Below are 20,322 nucleotides of genomic sequence, written 5' to 3'. Positions count from 1 at the left end.
TTCTTTTCGCCTCTTTTTTTCCCCGTTTCACCATTTGTAACGTTTTTTAAAAGGTTTTAAGTTGTGACTTTCCTGGTGTTTTGCTTCATTGTTGTGCTTCATCGCTGCTGTTCTTTTGTAGCTGCCTTTGGATGATCTAAGTAGTGTTGCTTTATGGTTTTAGTCGTTTTCCATTGCCTTTATCATTTTCACTGTGCCTTTTCATGTGTTGTCCACGCCACCGCAGGCACTTGGAGTTATAAAAAGATTAAAAATAAAGTGAAGAGATTAAAAATACAGGTGTACACCTTGTCATTACGTAGTGAAAGAGTGCGGCGCTTGATACAAATGGGGCGCTTTTTTCACAGCTCTGTCCGCGGTACAGTTTTGTAAAGGAATCTTTGTGTTGCGCGCATCGTGATGGCGCAGTGTGGCAAGCCTATATATTGGCTTCGTGAACTGACAATAAACAGTCGGTAGTCTGCGCTCTTTCCTGCCTCCCCCATTCTTTCCTGCTCGTTGCGCAGCAAGTCAAGTGTCCATATCGGCGCTCGCTAGTGTGATGATACAGTACTTCACTTCGCCAGTCGCAGACGGCGACACCTCCTCGCAAAGCACCGCGCGAGAGAGATTGTGTGAAAGATATAAGCGACGTTTCGTGCGCCTCGTACATGTGCGTCAGCGCTGCAGTGGGTGAGCGCCCAGCGCCTATCGTCGCGGAGCGAGAGGTCGTGGGTTCGGTTCCCAGGTGATTCGCGTAAATGAGATTTTCATTGTAGCTTTTTGTTATCTGTTGGTGTACGTTTTACCAACGTGATATTCGCGACGGAAATATGTCAGCGTAGTCTTGGTGAACCCTGGCATAAAACACTTTCATGTTGAATTTAAAGAAAGTTCAGGAGCCCTTCACCTAGCGGGAAAACAGGGGAAGCGAAGCGATGCGTGTGCGCGCCTAATCTACGGCTTTTATTCCTTTCTATCTATCGCACTGCGCAATGCTCCCTACTAACTGTTTCCTTCCTCTTTGCGGGGAATGAGACCGTCATCATTGTACTTAGCAACTCAGCACTTAAGTTGCTACAGGCAACAATGACGGTCATGCCTGCATATTCGGGCAAAATTGAAATGGGGCAACTGGCAATGACAAGTACCCTCGATAAAGCATCAGATTGCCATATCAGAAGGGGCTGACCGCCGACAAGTCCACCATCGAGAGAGCGTAAGTTATTGATAAACGGGGCATTCAAATACGCATCTGACCAGCGGACCATCGAGGGACGCATTTCTGTACATTCACCGGCCTAGCGTTTTTCCTGTACAACTCCAGTTTGTTCGCGCACGATGCCACCACCGAAATCTGTGAGTTATAAAAGCTTCGTCTCTTAAGAGATTGGATGCCGCAGCGCTTAGATAAAGGAGGCCTTGACTAAAAACGTGACTGGGTGGCAATAGTCGCAGCCCTGTTTCAATAGAGATGTTAAAAAAAAGACGATCCATATTATCAGTGGTGGTCTCTGCCACCTTTGAAACGAATATTTAATACAGCAAGCCGAGGAAATAGAATGAATCGGCGACAGGTGGAAATGACTGCCGTTATGCGATGGCCAGGACTGCAGGCATCGTCAGCCACTGCGGAAATCACTTTGCGCTCTGCGCACTATACAGACAGCGATAAACAGCTGATACGGCTTCAGTAAATTCGACACGCTATTTATTGCTGGATACCGTGAATAACGTTTCTCCGTTCTCCAGTGAACAAATTACGATGCTAAAACTGAAGTCGACCTGAGTTATTTTTACTCCATAATTTTTTTTTTGTTTACGGGTCGCGCTTCACATTTTCCTTTGCGTCCTGTGTCGATCCCCCGTTACAAACATCTGTAGGCTGTTCATGTTTCTCGACGAGTTCACTTAGTCACGCAAATATTTTCATTATAATGTACTTTCGTCAGAGTAAAACGAGAAATTGTTTATTATTCAAAAGCCGCTATCCGCGTTAAACCTAATAATTTTCAGTTTTTTTCTTTTTTGTCATGTGCCATTCCTTCACTGAAGACAGTTCATCTACGTCAGTACTTCACTGGGAGGTAAAATTTTATTTATTTGCTGACATCAGCATGTGCTAAGATTTTCATGTTCTTGCGATAAAAGGGATATCAAGAGACGGTCCCTTAGTGTTCTTAGGTTGGCAGTGGATGAACATTCCGCCAGTGAGGCCGATTCCTGCTCTGGTATTATTTAGCTGAGTAGGCCTGATTGGTTGGGTTGCGTCTGAACAAATGTAGCCTAGCTGGCCTTCGGGTGTACCTTCAAATTGCTCCCCCTTCATTAGCACAGCAGGAATGCAGTAATTGTACACTTTAAAAAATTTTAGCATTGTTCAGAGATAGAGGTAGTACTTTGAGATAGCGAGTGCGATTTGTGTTGTAGTATACTTTCATTCTCCCGTAGATATGCTATGTATATATGCAGGACGAAACGCCACTTGGGTATCATGATAAGTGAGCACTGTGTTTAGTAGACGTCGTTTTGGCACCAAAACTCGCATCAATGCACTGTGTATTTTTCAGCAGCTCCTTCGCTGATCGACCAACACAGCTCGGCGTAAAATGTATGCTAGACCTTTCCTAAATTTCACGCATCGCAGACCTTGAGTCCTTTTTGCGCACTCAGAAAAGCGAAGTCTATATCCCAGCAGTTTCTTATTGTCCACGTAAAATAACAAAAACACAAAAAAGAAACAATCAATTTATTCTAAGCGCCCGAAACTGCAGAACTTTGCACTTGAAAGCACGTATTCGAGAGGCGTTTGATATCCATAATACAAGAGCCAAGGCTTGGCTTCTTGCCTCTTTATTGCAAAGCCAGGAAGAGCAAAGAGCATTATACGCAGTTGAGCACTTCCCAGTCTACTTGAGCGACCTCGGCTTTGCAAGTCCTATTTATTTCGCACTTGACGCCACATTTTTGGATTCCAAAGCTATGAGGAAATCGCGAAACCGTTTGTTCAAAATACATTTTCAGGTATGCCCGATTTGCCTAAGTCTGCAAAAGCAATGTATTTGCAGCTATCGTAGTGCTTATGGACTTATAACATTGCGCAACCTTGGTGTACCTGGAGAATTGGCGTAACATCTAAGGTAAATGCCGTAGAGCAACAATAGGAACAAGCAGAATTATTTCCTGTTGAAGCAAAGTAATGTGAAGCCCATCGTTCACACAGTATGTGCGACAAGACGGTATAGAGTTGGGAAATAGGATAGTGTGAAGCATCGCACACGCATAAAAGCAACATCCACAGGGCTGAGTACTGCACTGAGTAGTTTGCTTCTCGCATGGGTGAAGGGAAGGAATGCTTCTGATCGGAAAGCGCAGGATCATATCGATTTCCTAGCAACATGAAATATAAGATGGTCTCAGAGGCCTGCTCTGTTTTTGTAGCTCCGAAAATAGGTTTACTCGGTGGAGTGAAAGTGTGGTTTAAGCGCGTGCGTGGGTGAGTTTGTGTGTGCGGGTGGGTTTGTGTATGTGTGTGCGTGCGTGTGTGAGCGTGCGTGCGTGCGAATATTCTCTCCTCAATGTAGAGTGAATGAAGTAAGGAAAACTAGCGAAACGTTTTATGCTTCTATATAACGTAAAGTTCCTGTTCTCAATGCTCGGAGCTGCTTATCGGATAACCCAAAAGTCAGCATACTCCGGGAAAGGAAAGCCATCAATTTATACATGCCTAACTAAGGTAATGAACGTTTCATAAATAGAGATGATAATTTACTTGATAGGAAAAATATGTTCGCTCTGCAAAGGAAACCTTCTCTTGCGGCACCGAGAGCTTACCGGTCTCATGAAAAAAGGGGCTGATCCCCGGCACGCGGGCCGCTCATCACATCGACGGAGGAACGGCCCTCGTGCCCATTCTTTTGACAATATCTCGATAATTTCTTCGCGGGTGGCTGAAGCACAATGTCTGGATTTTTTCGACACCCACTTTATTACGACATTAACGAGGGAGAGCTTTCGAAAGCCTTGGCACTTGTACACTGTCTTTCTGCAAACAGCTTGTCTGCAAGACCTCTCTCCCACATTTCGCGACACGGTGTGGATCAATCCCCTCAACAACACTTTCACGCTCAGCGTCGTGGGCTCGGCTGGCGCTCAAGCCTAACTCCGTATCACCTCCCTAATGGTCTCCGGCAACACATTCGCCGCCAACCTTAACGCCTTACCGCCAGACGATGCCGTACGGGGCGTATTCTACCACACCCTCGACGACCTAACGGAAGAGCGTGAGCTCGGGCATGTTGGTATTCCATCTTAACACCTATAATGCACATAAGGGACAAGAGCACAGAGGTAACGACGAGGACACAGCGCTAGCTTCCAACAAATGACTTATTTACGAAGCGGCACAAGTAAAAATATAAAAACGGGAAGCAACGCACACAGGGGCATAAATGCGAGATTAGCTTTTTAAGCCATTGATGATACATGTGAATGATGTGCAGCCAAAGTTAACATGAAAGTATAACAAAAAGAAATACAGTAGAACCCCGCTGTTACGTTCCTCACTGCTGCGTTTTCCCGGCTGTTACGTCGTTTTCCGCCGGTCCCGGCATAGCTCCCATAGGATACAATGTATTGGGAACCCCGCTGTTACGTCGTAACTGTCGGACCGTTCCCGTATGATACGTCGCGAAGTGCGCCCGGAGCCGACCGAGTGACTACCAAAGAGAGCGGCCATGGTGCATTTTCATGCAGCTTGGCCTCGTTTGACCGTAATATTAGCCGCATGAGAGGCGCAAGCAACAGAATCTTTCAATTGATGCAAACAAAAGCATGGCCTTCGAGATTCAAATTGCAAAGATGGCGTCTATGACGTAACTGCTCGCGAAAGCAAGGCCTTCGAGATTGGCATTTACTATTGACAAAAGCATAGCCTCTGAGATTTGCATTGCACAAACATGGCGTGTATGACGTAATTGCTTGCGAAAGCAAGGCCTTCGAGATTGGCATTCACTTCTGCCATCGCGTTGGCGTAGACTCATCATCATCGTCATTTGTCGGAGAACGGGAGGAGTTCGAGCTGGTTGGAGCTCGCATGGTCGTGCGTGCGGTTCGCGGTCGGACTCGCCGCGCCGGTCGTGATTGCGTGTGCTTAGTTCTTTCATGCCTACAGCTGTTGGTGTTAAAAAAATCACATACGTTGATTACCATTTCTGTGGATAAGGCCGTCCTAAGCTCCGCGTTTCTTTCCATCGACTAGATCGCGGCTGAGCGCGCCAATTTTCGTGCTGCTCGTAAGAATTGAAATAAAATTCTGTACCACTAAATATTTTGCCGTTTTTCCTGTTTTTCGGCTCTTACGTTTCCCGTCTATTACGTTTATTTCCTACGGTCCCTTCAAAAACGTATCAGCGGGGTTCTACTGTATTTACAAGACTACCAGGTCATGCTGTAGGAACCCTCTTCTTCAAGTCACCCTTCCTATCGCACTTAAAAATCTAATTCTTTTCTTGCAGATCATTTGAAGGCCCCCCCGAAAACTTTTTTTTGCCATGGCATACAGAGCTCAAAATGACACTCGATCACAACTGCCTGCCCGACCCCCACTTCAGATCAAGGAGGTGCCCCCCCCCCCCCCGATAAAAATTTCTGGCTACGCCCATGCGCACTTCTCCCTAAACTAGCAATCTTCGCCGCCTCGATAATTTCCCTATATAGTTTGCGCTGAGCTTCGTCCTATAACACTGCACTCTGAATACATCGCGACGCACCCACAGTTTCTGTAGTGAGCAGTGCCGTGTCCGCGTCTTTACCTCTGTGTTCGTGTCCCTTCTGTGCGCTATAGGTGTTAAGACAACGGAGCAAGCCATCCTGGAGGACCTCCAGGCAGGGTATCCGGTCCTCGTTGTGTGGGCGGCCGCCGCATGGTCAAGTCCACTAACATCCTGGTCAACCTTACGGACCCGAAACTACTCCGGTGGATTTTCTACTCCGGTATCCAGCTTCACCGCCTTCCCTTCCGCAACATGATGGCGCTCGATTGCCGCTTGGTTGGCCACCGGACCGACGTGTATCCCAAGCAACGGCCGGAGCAGTCCCATCGTTGCGGCGTCACTGACACCCCATCGCTCGGAGGATCGCCGCCCATTTGCAGTCCCCGCTGTATCGTCAGCGTTGGGCATGCACAGTACCGACTGCACAGTTGCAGGCACAGTTCTACCTACAAACACCTCTATGTGCGGCACCCTCAACTCTCGAAGGCCCCGGTACCTCACACTCACCCCTCGCCACGACAGCCTGTTGCTACACCAGCGCCCGTGCGCTGTCCCAGGCAAGCGGCACGTGGTCCTTCACCACCTCCACCTTGCAAGTCGGTCACTGCCTTTCCGCCCCTCGTACCGGTGATGCCTAAACCCGCCTCTCAGCCCACGCATTTGACAGGGTTCCGCAGCACCACCGGCTCGCCTTCGTAGTCGCAGATCGTTGTGCTGCTGCAAGAAAAAGCCTCCTTCCGATAGCAGCTCACTGCAGAAATCGCCCCAATTGCGGCTCAGAAGACCCATATTGATTCCTTCCAAGCGCAACTTCAGGCTTTTGAAGAGAAGCTGGCATCAGCCAGGGGCGTAGCCAAAAACTTTCTTCGGGGGGGTGGCGGGGGGGCTCAACCATACTTTATGTGTGTTCGTGCGTGCGTTTGTATGTGTGTGTGTGTATATATACACACATGCAAAATTGAAAAATTTCGGGAAGGGCTTCAACCCCCCCCCCCAAACCCCCCTTGGCTACGTCCCTGGCATCAGCCATCACCTTGCCATCCTCTTTGCCCTCCCCCGTGGACATTCAGACTCCCTAATGATTCATAAGCAACCGTCGCCGACCCAACACCCCTCTTAAACCTCTTTACCTTTACGAAGATGTCCAGATAGCCAATAAAGGGAAGCTGAAGCACTTAAAAATATAACTTCGGAGCGTGTAAGGGTAGTTGATCTCTGCTGAAATCGAAAATCGAGGTGAGAGTTTTGAAAAGTGACCGCAAATAGCACTTTTTGGCAAAAAACCGGCTGTGGCCGCAGGACTTCTTGAGATGCTGAGCGAGCGCGGTGACATCATCGTCGGCACGCCGCGTTATCTGCAACAGCTGCATTGCAACAGCTGAAGCATGACCTCGTCGATTAGCTCCGGTAACTGCACGTCACGAGTTAGTCGTGGAGGCCACGGTCGAAGATACGAGAGACGTTTGTTCACGTTGCGCTCGGCTGTTTGTCGCGTTTACAGATATCGTAATACAGCTGCAGAACGTTCAGCTTCGCTATATTTACTTGAGACTTCGCCACATAAACAGCGCTCTCGCAGTTCGTATCAGTGAGAGGCGGGAACCTTCCATCGGAGTGCAGCACGACTCTGCCGAAGCTGACGTAGGTTTCCACGCCCACACTTTCGGCAAGCTCGCGTGGGAGGAGCAATACACAACTTTTCCTTCGCGTATTCTAAAGCTCTTGCTGCAACAACCGCGGAAAAAATTGCACCATCATCGACAATAATGTCGGTCCTTGCTAACCACGAAGTTTTATCGAATTCTAAAAGCCTGTTCAGCTGTCCTTTAAGAGGGCTCTAGTGCATTTTCAGAAACGGTTGGATTGCGGCTTCAACTCCGTCAACCAGCATCTTACTTCAGATCACGAAGCTCTAAATTTCCTGCGCACAGACTTTGCCACCTCTCCGCCCTCAACGTCCTTCCAATCTCTCCAATGAACGCTCGATACCCTACAAACTTAGGGGCACTAGCAGAGCTGCGAGCTGACGTGTTATCCGCGACAGAGGAGTTTTTTCCACGACCACATCGGTGCGCCTCATGGTCTGCTTAGCACACTCCATAATTTTGTGTTCTGTCCGTGGTTTTCTCTGCGCAGGCTTGCCGTATCGAGTGGCGTTAGTAGAGCGGATTTACGAGGTTAAAACGTGTCGCGTGATTGTCGCTTCGGCGAAGCTTGCTGTTAGCTTGCCGCGCACTTCGCACACCCCTGGCGCTACGGACGTTCTACCGTGACGGACGCAAAATACATTTCGCACGTCATAATTAGGCTTAGAAAAGTGAAACCCTCAGCCACTTTTTATTTGTTAGGATTAAGCATAATATTTTCTCTTGGCGCTCATTTAAACGCGTATGGTCATAAATATTATGTAGCGTTCTTCGCTGCAGAGAAGATGTCCCTCTTTCCAGGCGTAACAGTTGCATCGATTATGACTAGCGTGGCGCAACCAAACACACACACGCACATTACGTGCATTTAGTAATGGCGGTGTCTTCAAAAGTTGAATTCCGTGCGTTGTTTCGTCTGTGCGCATTACGTACACTATACGATAACGTGCAACATAATGAACCTAACAGACAATGAAAACAGGAATGAAGAGGAGACAATAATTGTGCTTTTAAGCTGTGGTGCAGTAATTATGCCATAAGCGGCAAGAATTAAGGTGCACGAAAAAAATAACTTGCCATCGGGTAACGCTCCCGATTCGCCATCTATGGAGCTACGACGGCGCAATAAAGAAGCCGAGAGCTAAGATACGCAATAAAGAAGCCAGGGCAACAACCACCGTCATAGCTCAATTGACAGAGCATATATCATGCGTTATCCGCGGGCAAGTTGTTTTTGTCGCCCACCTTAATTCTTTACATTTCTGTGATAATTAGTACACTACGGTTTAAAACTACAACTGTTGTTCCTTATGCCTTCCTTGGTATCATTGTCTGTTGGCTTCAGTAGGTTGTGTTTGACAAAAGGCGAGCCCTTTATTCATTCTCAGGCTTTCGTTCCGTGACAACATACGCTATTTGGCAATTTGAAGGTATGTACGTAGTGCTTGCTTACGCAAGAATTTAGCATTGACGAATACGCCGAACCCACCTGCAACCTGCGGTTATGAGAGTTTAGCGCGCATCTTCTGATATCATCCAGCAATTCGCCCCCGTGAAGGACAAGATTATTGCTACTCGATTCTTTTGGCCTGCACATGCATGGCCATAACCACCAGGCGGCGCCCTGTTTTTAATGTCACTTTTGTATAAGCATTGTTCGTGCCCCCATGCATTGAACTAACCTCTTGAGAGGACGCCTACCGTAGCGTTCCTCAGCTGTGCTGGCGTCGAATGCACATAATGTAAGATATGCTCTAAAATGGTATGCGAATGTGCTTTTCATGATTAATATTAGACGCAACTACTGCGACTTATATACGGTTTCTGCTATTCGATGATTGCTCTGTTTTGATTATTGCTCTGTTTTCACCAGAAATGGTTTACATTCACCCGACGTAAAATTATTGAGCTTAATTACATTCAAACGGGCATCCACAGTTATCGACAATACTGATAAAAATATTCGTTATTTCGTTTCATTAGGACGTATGGGTGCGATTCAGTGCATGCGAAAAGCCAAGATTGATTTTCCACTAAATCACTCGTCCCCACCTTCAATAAAACATGTCGGTAATCTCTTACATTACGCCAGCAGTCGAAAGACAAAACAATTTGTAGGACCGACGAAGGGTCGTTGGGTTTCGGATGGCTGCTATACTTTCTCCAGCGTGTGTCGTCATCGCCAGCTTCGTGGGGAGCGCCGCGTCGATACACGCATCGCCTCCGCTGTTGGGGACGAGATTGGGCGTGATAAATAAATGCTCCCTCGCTACCTCGTAATGAGCTCGTTCGTATGCATGCGCGTGCCTTTCGGGAATCGGAACGTGCGTGACGACACCGTGGTTGCGTTACTAGAGAACAGCGTAAGGTCTGCGTCAGCACATTTGCACAACGATCTGCTCCCTTTGGTGGAGCAGAAGTAGGAGTAACGGAGAAAAGAACAGTGCCGAGGCTTCCGCCCTCTCACCCTCTCCTCCGAGAAGGCTTATTTAACGAGTGAAATATTTACACGTAAGGCTTAGAAAGTTCTGGAGAGACCCTCCGTAAGAATGCCTCAGTCAAAGCTTGTAGTGAACGAAAGTTTGGTGAGTTTACTTGGGAGCTTTGCCAGTACTCATCAGTAGACTACTGTTTCGAAAGAAATTGTCTTTACTTTAGTGCCCAAGTAATATGGTAGCACCTACGACTAGGCCCTCTAGCGGCTGCAATTGCCTCCACAACTTTCTTATATAAACTTAATTGCTATATATCTCGCATTCGTTAATATTCATTCATTGAATATGAAATTTCATTAGGACGAGAGCCTCAGATGGCTTATCAAGCCGAAAAATGATCATCGGCGTCACGCGGCGTCAACGTCAACATGAGCGATAAAAAGTAGTCATCACGTGATTACTTACTCGTATGACCTCATCATGACGTCATATATTGCAAAGTTTTGTGAAGTGATCATGACGTCCCCATGATTCCCATAACGCGATGTCATACGATGCCGTCATCACGTGACATCGGCGCTCGGTCAAAGGTGGGCCGATCGCGGCGGCAGTGCAAAACCAGATAACATGCAGAAAGCCTGAAATGCCTCTGATTCTGGAGGCAGTGCAAACCCGCGATAGGTGCACAAATAGTTTGGAGAGGAGGGCGGGGGGATCAAGAGACCGACGGAGAAGAAAAAGACGAAGAAGAGGTCTTTCCCCTTCAAGTCGAGTAATCGAAAGCGTAACGGACACTGCCAATCTCTTCTTTTTTATTCCATTTCAAGTTTCTTCGCGTAAGGAATGCGCAAACCGGTGGCAATAATATTCCTCATAAAACTACGCATTGCTGCAGATGCCATTCCAGAGCGAATACTTTCCTATTGGTGATCTCTTCTTTTTTCTTTTTCTGAGAAACCCATATGGTTTTGCCGGATTTCGACTTGTCGCCCGAAACTACAAACTTCCGGTTTGTTACATTTAGTGTCGGTGCTCTTCGACGTATCAAAGAACTCGCTCTCACGCGGTAATGTGAAGTATCCTGATGAGCTCAAGATGAAAATCAACCACCGTAGTAGTGCCCCAGTAGTACTTTTTTAAACTCTAAATACGCGCGAATAACTCGTGCACGTGTCTGCTGAAAGAAGCGCCGCAGTGCCTGTCACCGAGTTCTACGTTGTACTGCGAAAGAAGACGTGGAAATGGCGCTTTTCTGCAGCACAGCGCGAAAGAAACTGATAGACACGAAACACCACGCGCAAAGAATAAGCAGTTCAGTGGCGTATTTCAGACGACTTGCCGTTTCTCCTGACCAGATTCTGCTGCGGCGCGACTTTTTGCAAAGTTCGTCACGGGAAGCACCGGTCTGACGTAAGACAGCGGCCACATTTTCTTCGTGCCAGGTGCGCTCAACTTCGATGTCGTCTGAATCGGGCCTTCAATGTTTATGACAAATATCCCAAATTACTTTTGTTTTGCGGGATTTTCAAGAAACGGTTATGCGATAAATTGTCGCGTCCTAAAGCCATTCCGTATGAACAAATGAAGTAATTAACGAGATTCCGTTAAATAATGACTTGCAATGTAACTTAACGTGCACCAATGTATTTCCGCCTCGACGGTTAGTTCTTGAGCGACGACGAAAGGTGCCTGACTGCAATAGGATTTTTATAAAGAAACCGTTATGTATTGTCTAAAAAAACTCCTCTATATAGCATTGCCAGTTCATATGTGAACTGTCACAAAAGCATGTGTTTTGCGTCGCCAGGAAGGTTGTGCAATGCGAGTCTGCGAATAAGATGGACTTTTACCAGATGAAAGCATGGGGATGTTATATTACATTGCTCCAGAAGCTAAGTCATGGATGTAGCAAGCACATTTTTCGCTGCATAAAAATACATTGAGGTGTCAAAACCACAATAGTATTGCTCGATAAATAAAATTAATTCAGTTAGTGTATCGTGAGAGCACGTGCTTTTGACTGTGGTCTCCTTTGCTTTAGCTAATGGGCCCGTTATTTTTTTTTTCATATTTTTTACTTTGTTAATTTTCCCGCCCGCGGTATTATCACTTAAGATATTTTTATTCCCTGCCTTCCCGTATATAGTACTGAAACAATAATTAACTGACGACGTTTGCACGAAATAGTGCAATTTGGATTTTCTGGATATCGATGATCATAACTTCACAATTTCTTTCCAACATTGAGAGATATGTTTTCCCCAGCAACTCTCATACAAGTGCTGCAGCTGATGGCTTTATAAAAAGACACAAGTATCACGAATGCATTACACAGAATAGAAGGTGAACATGTTATGAATATCCATAACGTGCAATAATGAAGCATTTTTTTCTGCCAGGACTCTTCGTAAAAACGGCGCGCCTTTCATTTTTATCGTGCTTTCTGAATTCTCTGGCTGATTTTCTCATTTTTACGAGAAAGAATTATGCGCTTTATGGATTAAACTTCTTCGCCGCCCGCTTGCTGAGCAGAAAGACCAAGGGAGTGGGGACAGGCAGCAAGCACGCGATAACGGCAGGTTGAAATTTGCGACCGTATTTCTTTCATGTTTTATCATTTTCAGTTCCCACACGGACGGCTCCCACCTAGAGCCACAGCAAATTCTGCTGTGTACTGCCACACGTATATTAGTGTTTCTAACAGGGAAACTCGCTAACGTCGTGGAAGAAATTTGCATGACAGGCTTGGTTCAGTGTAACGAAACCGTGCATTACAATAAGCATAGTCACCACCGCTTCTGGGATTACGCATGTGCTTCTTTTTACAAGCAGGAAAACTTACTCTTTTAGGGAAATGAAAGGAAAGGAAAATTTTTTTAAAGTAATTTTCTTGAGAACAAACTTATAGATGATCCACTCTAGAAAGTTCCAGCAAACCTAGCATAGGGCCCAAGAGCGATAAAGTAGGTGAAATGGGTGCTCAGACGGTACATGCTACTTATGGAAGACGGGCTCTAAAACGAAATGCATGTAGCATACAAAGATTTGCAACACAGTTGGGTGACCTTCGGTTTGTAAAACTTTTCTACAGCTTCCTGGTTTAGTTCTAGCGGTTCGCGAAGAACCGTAATAAATATGTCATTATAGTAAATGCGGTTCGCCCTTTACACACTTGGTATTCTTCCAACGCTGAAGCTAACTACGTAACATTAGGATCTATGGACAATATGCCACCCATCTTCGCTAACCACGTTTATGCGGCGTTTTGAAACACCAAGCTGTGACATAAAAGAAAGGAAAGCTGTGAGTGAAAAAAAAATAAGGAAGGATAGTGGAAATGATAATTTAGTAACAGGTAGTAGGAATAGTCTTCAAAATTGCAGAACACGAAGTCGACCAGAACTACAGTTCCGGTCGATTTCGCGTTATACAATTTTGAAGATTATGAACCAACTAGCCCAGCATCGTATTTTGTTAAGTAGCAATAGGCTTTAGATAACCGCTCCGCGCAAATCAAAACGGACCACAAAGAATAGAAGAGACAAGCACTGGAACTTTACCAACTAACTGCGCTATTCTTTGTGGTCCGTCTTGATTTGCGCTGAACTTCTCTTCTTAAATACTATGTACCAATTAGGCCCAACAAATATTTTAATTTAGAAAACTGCTTTAGATAACGACAGCTCTCGTGATTCACAAACTATACGCAAATAAATACCGTTTTCTAACAATACGCATTCAGCAAGAGTTGACAAAGCATAAAAACGAAGAAGAAGACAAAGCTTAGAAGCAAGAATTTAGTTTGTGATGCCAAAACATGAGTTCGTGCGCTTTTGCATTGTACTTATTTATTGCTGAAATACGGTGCGGGCTGAAATACTAACTTTCGTTAGTATTTCAGCCCGCATCGACTTACGTATGAGAATTCTGCATCCTTTAAGCAATATGCCGTCAATGACCGATAGCTCAGACTGAAAGGGACGTAATTCCCTTTCCACGGTTATTCCACGCGACAGCTGGTGTATAACCCTGCTCAGATAAGGATCCGACAATATCGCGCCCTGAAGGCGACGTTTTGTCGATGGGGTTATATCAACAAAAAAAGGGAGGGATTTTCTGTAAATTGAAAGGGCGTTTTATTGGGGTCTTCAGAAAGCGTTGCTGGTTTCTACCTGGGCTTGCGTTTGCGTTTACGCAAATTCGACGTAAGGTAGAACGCAACGACATCCGGACCAAATAGTGGTGGGTTGCTAAACTTCTGATGTACGCCTAACACGCTAGGCCATCAACGAGCACAGCCTCAAAACTAAATATTGTGCTGAAACTGAAAACGGGGCAGGCAGGCACACACAACAAGAACATTCACACAGGACGAGCGCTGTGTGAATGTTCCTTCTTAGTCTCTGTCTTTTACCGCTGCATCAAGAATGTATTTGTACCAACTAGCCCAACTTTGTATGCTGTTGAAGAATGTGATGCCGCGGTGCGAATGCGTTTCTCTTTTATTGAATGGGGTGACAGCATAACGTTTTGCTTTAAGAAATAGGGAAAATGAGATCAGTCTGGTGTTTCAAAATTAATTATAAAGCCTCTCAAATGCGCAGATCAATAAAGAACGATTTATAGAAGGCGGCAAGAGAAAAAAAAGGATGGAGAGAGAGATAATGGTTACGTGAAAGGTAGGGATGATAATCAGAAGATAAATATCCGGTTTGCCAATTTGCACTGTGGAAGCCGTAAGGGGGCAGTAGGGTTAGAAAGGAAGAATTGAGAAAAACGAATAAAAATATTGCGAAAATTAATCACATACTTACCACTCCAGCGAAAAAGAGAACAGCACGTAAAGACAGGCAGCCGGTTGAAAAGTACGGAGAGGATTGTAAAGCAATGTGATAGTTCATGCACGGAAAATCTTAATAGTTTGTCTGAGTTTATTGATTCACTAATATCGTATGTTTGATTAAAATTACTAAACAATTCACATTTCATTTGAGAAAACGCTTGCTACGCTGTTGTCTTGGTGTTTTAAGCTATATTACGTACGTTTTATTGAACATGCTCCATTGCTTCAGAAGAATTTGGGTTCTGCTTAGTTGACGTTTACTGCCTGCCGGACAACTAGCTGCTGGGAAATATTCATCGGCTTCTGTATTAAGCGAGGTCTGATCCTGTTGGAAGCGAATGCCCTGCTTTGCTGTGTTGTACCGTCCTGGGGTCCCATAAAGCGCATGTACTCTACTGATCTCGTAAAACCTTACGTTTTCGTTCATTCAATGAAAAAATACGTCGCTTGTTAAGAAGCCGCTGAAGCAGCAGTTGCCATCATTTTCAATTTCATCTGAATTGACTCCTCTCTCGCATAGTTGTGCAATTAGAAATGTCATAAGCGCCATCCGTACTCTCGATGTGCTCACAATCCCATCGTTCAGTGTGAGAGCTAAAATGTCTTAACAAAGTATCCCCCTGATCGTTGCAACAGTCACTCCGCGAATAGGACGACCGAATTGTCAGACCTAACTCAATCATGGCGAACGTGTACGGGCAGAAGCAAAGAAGAGTAACCTTTGAAGTGTTAATACTTTCTAAGCAATGACAAGTGTCCTAAAGTTGCCAAAACTCTGCTACTTTCACGTTAGTTTAGGGTTACGTCAGAAGCTGGCTGAAGAAACCCTTTTGTAATTCCACAGGCCTGTCGAAATCATCGACCCTTTGCGTGGTCAGCAATGTTCGATCGTGTTCTTGGGGAAATGAAGTGAGGCGAATTGACACACCGAAGTGTCAGGGGCAGCCTCGATCGACCCTCAAGAGGCCTTTTCTAAAACCCGGGTGCAGAGAACGCAGCTCGTTTTTGCTTCATTTCGCAGCTTATTAACCCGAAATATTGAGCAGATCAACAGCCCCAATTATTAGGCAATGCTCAGCATTGAGTTCGAAGTGCTGAGTTACTTAGCAACAAATGGAGAGATGGACATTTCGTTTTTGGATCATTCATATCTTTGCCGGGCTGACGCCCTACCATACGAATCTATATACCGTTGCCAATGCACAAAATGATGCACTCATTCACAGTCCACACGGCCACGTGAGCCTTAACGAGCCTTGAAAGCTTATAGTTCAGGCCAATGTCCAAAATGAGCACGAAACGCGACCATTGTCGCTTTAACATTCTTGCGAAGCTCCTGTACGTACCTACAACGATATAATTGAAGCTTGAAGGAGCTGCCACGTATCAGCTTTGTGCAGAGTACTTCTCGTTTCACCACAAAAACTATCTGCCACTCTCGGTAGTGCGCTTGCCTGCAGACTGAGCTGACGTGTAGGCGTATTAAGCAATGCTAGGATGTGAAAACTACCATAACGGCACATTGCGTAGGCGATTCTAAACTTATTACAGATAGGTTCCTTAATTAGAATTGCTCTAGTAGACTTCCATTTGCCACTTCGAAGGCACGAACTTTGTTACAAGCGTTTATACGTTCGCTTAGGAGCACAAAGAGTTGGACGCATTGGTGTGACTGCAACCAGCCTACAAGCACATGGAACAAAACTACAATAGTGGCACTCGCTCCACTGACTTAGCTTAATGCATTTCAATTTATTAATATGTTTGCGTATTTCTGTCGACAGGACAAAAAGAGATAAAGTGCATCGTTCTAGAAACATGCTGTAAAGGTTTCTCTTGTGCCAAGGGAAAGCGAAAGTTATATTCATACACTAACAATGAAACGAAATACGATCTTTCCCAGTACTACTGTTGAGCCTTCGATTCCCAGAATTGTCTCGGGAACATAACCTATAAGAACACTGCGATTTTTTCAAAGCAAAAAGGAAGAGAATTAAGATAAAAGAAAGGCAGGGAGGTCAACAAGGGCTGAGCCCGGTAGACTACCGTGCACTGGGGAAGGGGGTGAGGTGAACTTAAGTTAGAGAGGAGGAGAGAAAAGTCACTGTTGCTGTCAACATAACAGCCTTTCCACGCTTGACATTGCAGACGGTGAGTCAGTCCCGTGGCAGAAATTAGAGCAGTGCATTCGTTGCTTTATGCAACTTGTATGTGCGGTCCCATGCACCCAAAATCTTGTCGACGGTGAAGTCATGGTGGCGCTCCTAGTGTTCTTAAGCAGTGGTTTTGTGAAAGCTTTCGAAAACAGGAGTTGCAACAAGGTTCGAGCTATCGGTGTCTAGATCTTTCTCAGCAGCACACGGATAGCAATGACTGGAGTACTGACGACGATTTTCATGACGTATTTTTGTCACGGAAATACGTCAGCAAAATGCAAGGGATGAGATGACGAAGAAAAAAAAGCCGGCAGATCCCACGCATTGTGGGAATCGATGTAATGGGAAGCAGCCAGAAAATAGCTGCATACATCGTGTTGTATGTCACCGAGGAAAATGCGCGTCATGGTTTTCATGTTAACTCCTATTATTTGTGTTCATCACACAGTAACGTCGCGCAATACCAACTTCGGGGTAGATAAAGCTAGCCAAACGGCCTCCAGCGCACCATGAGCGTGGCACGGAAGTCATGCTGTATATGACATGCGTGTCATGATTTTCATATGAACTCGTGTTTTTATGTTCGTCACACAGGCACGTCGCGCAATACCAATTCCGGGGTAGATCAAGCTAGCGAAACGGCCGCCAGCGCACCATGAGCGTGGCACGTAAGTCATGCTGTACATGAAATGCGTGTCATGATTTTCATATTGACTCGTGTTTTTATGTTCGTCACACAGGCACGTCATGCAATACCAATACCGGGGTCGATCAAGCTAGCGAAACGGCCGCCAGCGCACCATGAGCGTGGCACGTAAGTCATGCTGTACATGAAATGCGTGTCATGATTTTCATATTAACTCGTGTTTTTATGTTCATCACACAGGCACGTCACGCAATACCAATACCGGGGTCGATCAAGCTAGCAAAACGGCCGCCAGCGCACCATGAGCGTGGCACGTAAGTCGTGCTGTACATGACATGCGTGTCATGATTTTCATATTAACTCGTGTTTTTATGTTCGTCACACAGGCACGTCGCGCAATACCAATTCCGGGGTAGATCAAGCTAGCGAAACGGCCGCCAGCACACCATGAGCGTGGCACGGAAGTCATGCTGTACACGACATGCGTGTCATGATTTTCATGTTAACTCGTGTTATTTATGTTCGTCACACAGTCACGTCGCAAGATACCAATTTTGGTGTTTATCAAGCTAGCGAACGGCCGCCAGCGCCCTATGAGCGTGGCATGTAAATCATGCTGTACATGACATGCGTGTCATGATTATCATGTTATGACTTGTCGTTTATGTTCGTCATACAGTCATGTTACGCCATACCAATCTTGGTGTACATTCGATTAACCAAGCGACCAGGAGAGCACACAGTCGTAGGCGGCTAGATAGATAGATAGATAGATAGATAGATAGATAGATAGATAGATAGATAGATAGATAGATAGATAGATAGATAGATAGATAGATAGATAGATAGATAGATAGATAGATAGATAGATAGATAGATAGATACGCTCAAAGTCGCAGAAGATCGCTAAGAAATGCTTCGCATTTAAAAAAATCGAAGCAAAGTTTCTGTTGGCGGGAGTCGAAGCCATGACCTCTCTGTCCGCTAGGAAAGCTAGGGGGCTACCGCCGGACACATGAAGGGGCCTGCACGAACACGCCTTTTATCTCGCTCACTTTCCCCTCACGGTGCTTTTGGTTCCAGAAGTGGTGTCACCGTCTGGAAACGATAGAGTGATTAATTCGTGGCTTCCGCAATTTGCTCCTGCAACACACCGTTGCTACGGCCGTCCTATTCTGCACGTTTCCAAAAGAAATTTAATTTTGTGAACGCCTTAACATACCACGAGGTGGCGACTTCAGCCCAAGCCTCGCTTATTGCATCCATCCATATTAAGAAAGAGCTCTCCGACGCTCGCCTGGGGTGCTATCATAGATACTGTCAAATTCCGCCATCTTGTTGAATTTCGTAATGGCGGCATTTTAAGCCAATCGGATATGCCTTCGTAGCCCTCCTGGCTAATCAGACTTGACCAATGGCGAAATTTGACAATTTCCAGAATAGCAGGGTTGGCTGTTATACCATGTTCCCCGCTCGCCTTGTGGGGAATCACGGCCCGGCTGGATGGGAGACATGACGTGCGTCGCAATTTCCTTCGCGTTTCTTGCCCGACCGTAATGTGATATTTTTGTTTAAGCTTTAATATTGAGTGGGATGGCGACCTTAGCCCAAGCTCAGTGTCCAATCAGTGACGCTCTTCTGGCTGTCAAACCGCTTTCTCTGATTACACTTTCCCCGTGCGAATGGAACGGCCTGAACAGCCCTGGCAAGGTCGCGTTGCCGGAACCAATCTCTGTGGCCACGAGTAATGCATCCTGACAACAACGAGCGCAGACTGCGAGCGTTTCGGTAGTCTCAGCGCAGCGAAGGCTTTTGCTGTAATATTGTAGAAAACTTTGTGATCAGTGAAATGCGGTGTGGGTGGTGATTCAATTCGGTGACCACGGAGCTACTTGACTCGCCTTTCGCGTCAGCGTGTGACGCCTCCTCGCCAGAGTAGGGCTGCTTCCTAATGGACCAACGGTGTTTCTCAGCCGCCTACTACTTCAAGTGCAAAGACACCGACTAATATGGCTACAATAAGCGACGCAGAAAGGCAACGACGTCGACGGGCGAATATCTAGCAAATCGGTGCTTTGGTGGGGAGAGAGACGCGCCAGCGGGAAGCGGAGCTCCTTCGCAGGTTCACGGCGTGAAGTACGAACTCCGCCTCTCGCGTTCCTGAAGTGCTCTGTGGTAGTGTGCTCATGATCACAGGTATAGGTCACCATATTACTAGGGGGCGCACATCTTGCCGTTTCTCTCCTTAAATGACGACGCTTTGAAAGAGTGCATATCAAATGTACCAGTGTTAATTATGTGCTTGTTGACGAGATCTTTGCGCGGGATTCACCATATTCGGTGTCCAGGTGTATGTTAACTAACAGAGCTACCAAAAAGGTTCAATCAAGATCACTGAGGTTACCCGTAATCATTGAGACGTGCCACAGGCGTCAACGTGGGTGCGTCCACACCAAGCAGTGCGATACCTGCTAAACACAAATGAATATTGTGGAAGCTCTCGTATACCAATGTACAATAAACATTCAACTACTTCTGTGAGGACACGGCGAGGGAAAAAACACTGCCCACCGCGCACTACACGGCACAGCACGAAGACGTTGAGTCTTACGTGGAAGTCAATTTCGTAGTCTGTTGCAATGATGGGTATGCGGCGCCAGGCAGACCACGAATTGTGGAAACAGTGGCACCAAGGCGCCACGGAGAACGTGGGAAATGCGTCCGCAGACGGTTCCCAGACGCTGGGCCCTTTGTCCGGGGCACCTTGACGACAAAGCAAGCCGCCTCGACGGCCAACAACTCTTCCTAATCTGTCAGTCGGTCAGGCGTGCCCAAAGGGTTTT

This window comes from Rhipicephalus sanguineus, chromosome 6 (assembly GCF_013339695.2).
Source record: "Rhipicephalus sanguineus isolate Rsan-2018 chromosome 6, BIME_Rsan_1.4, whole genome shotgun sequence".
NCBI classification, from domain to species: domain Eukaryota; kingdom Metazoa; phylum Arthropoda; class Arachnida; order Ixodida; family Ixodidae; genus Rhipicephalus; species Rhipicephalus sanguineus.
The sequence above is the reverse complement of the archived record's forward strand: the minus strand, read 5'-3'. Positions refer to the sequence as shown.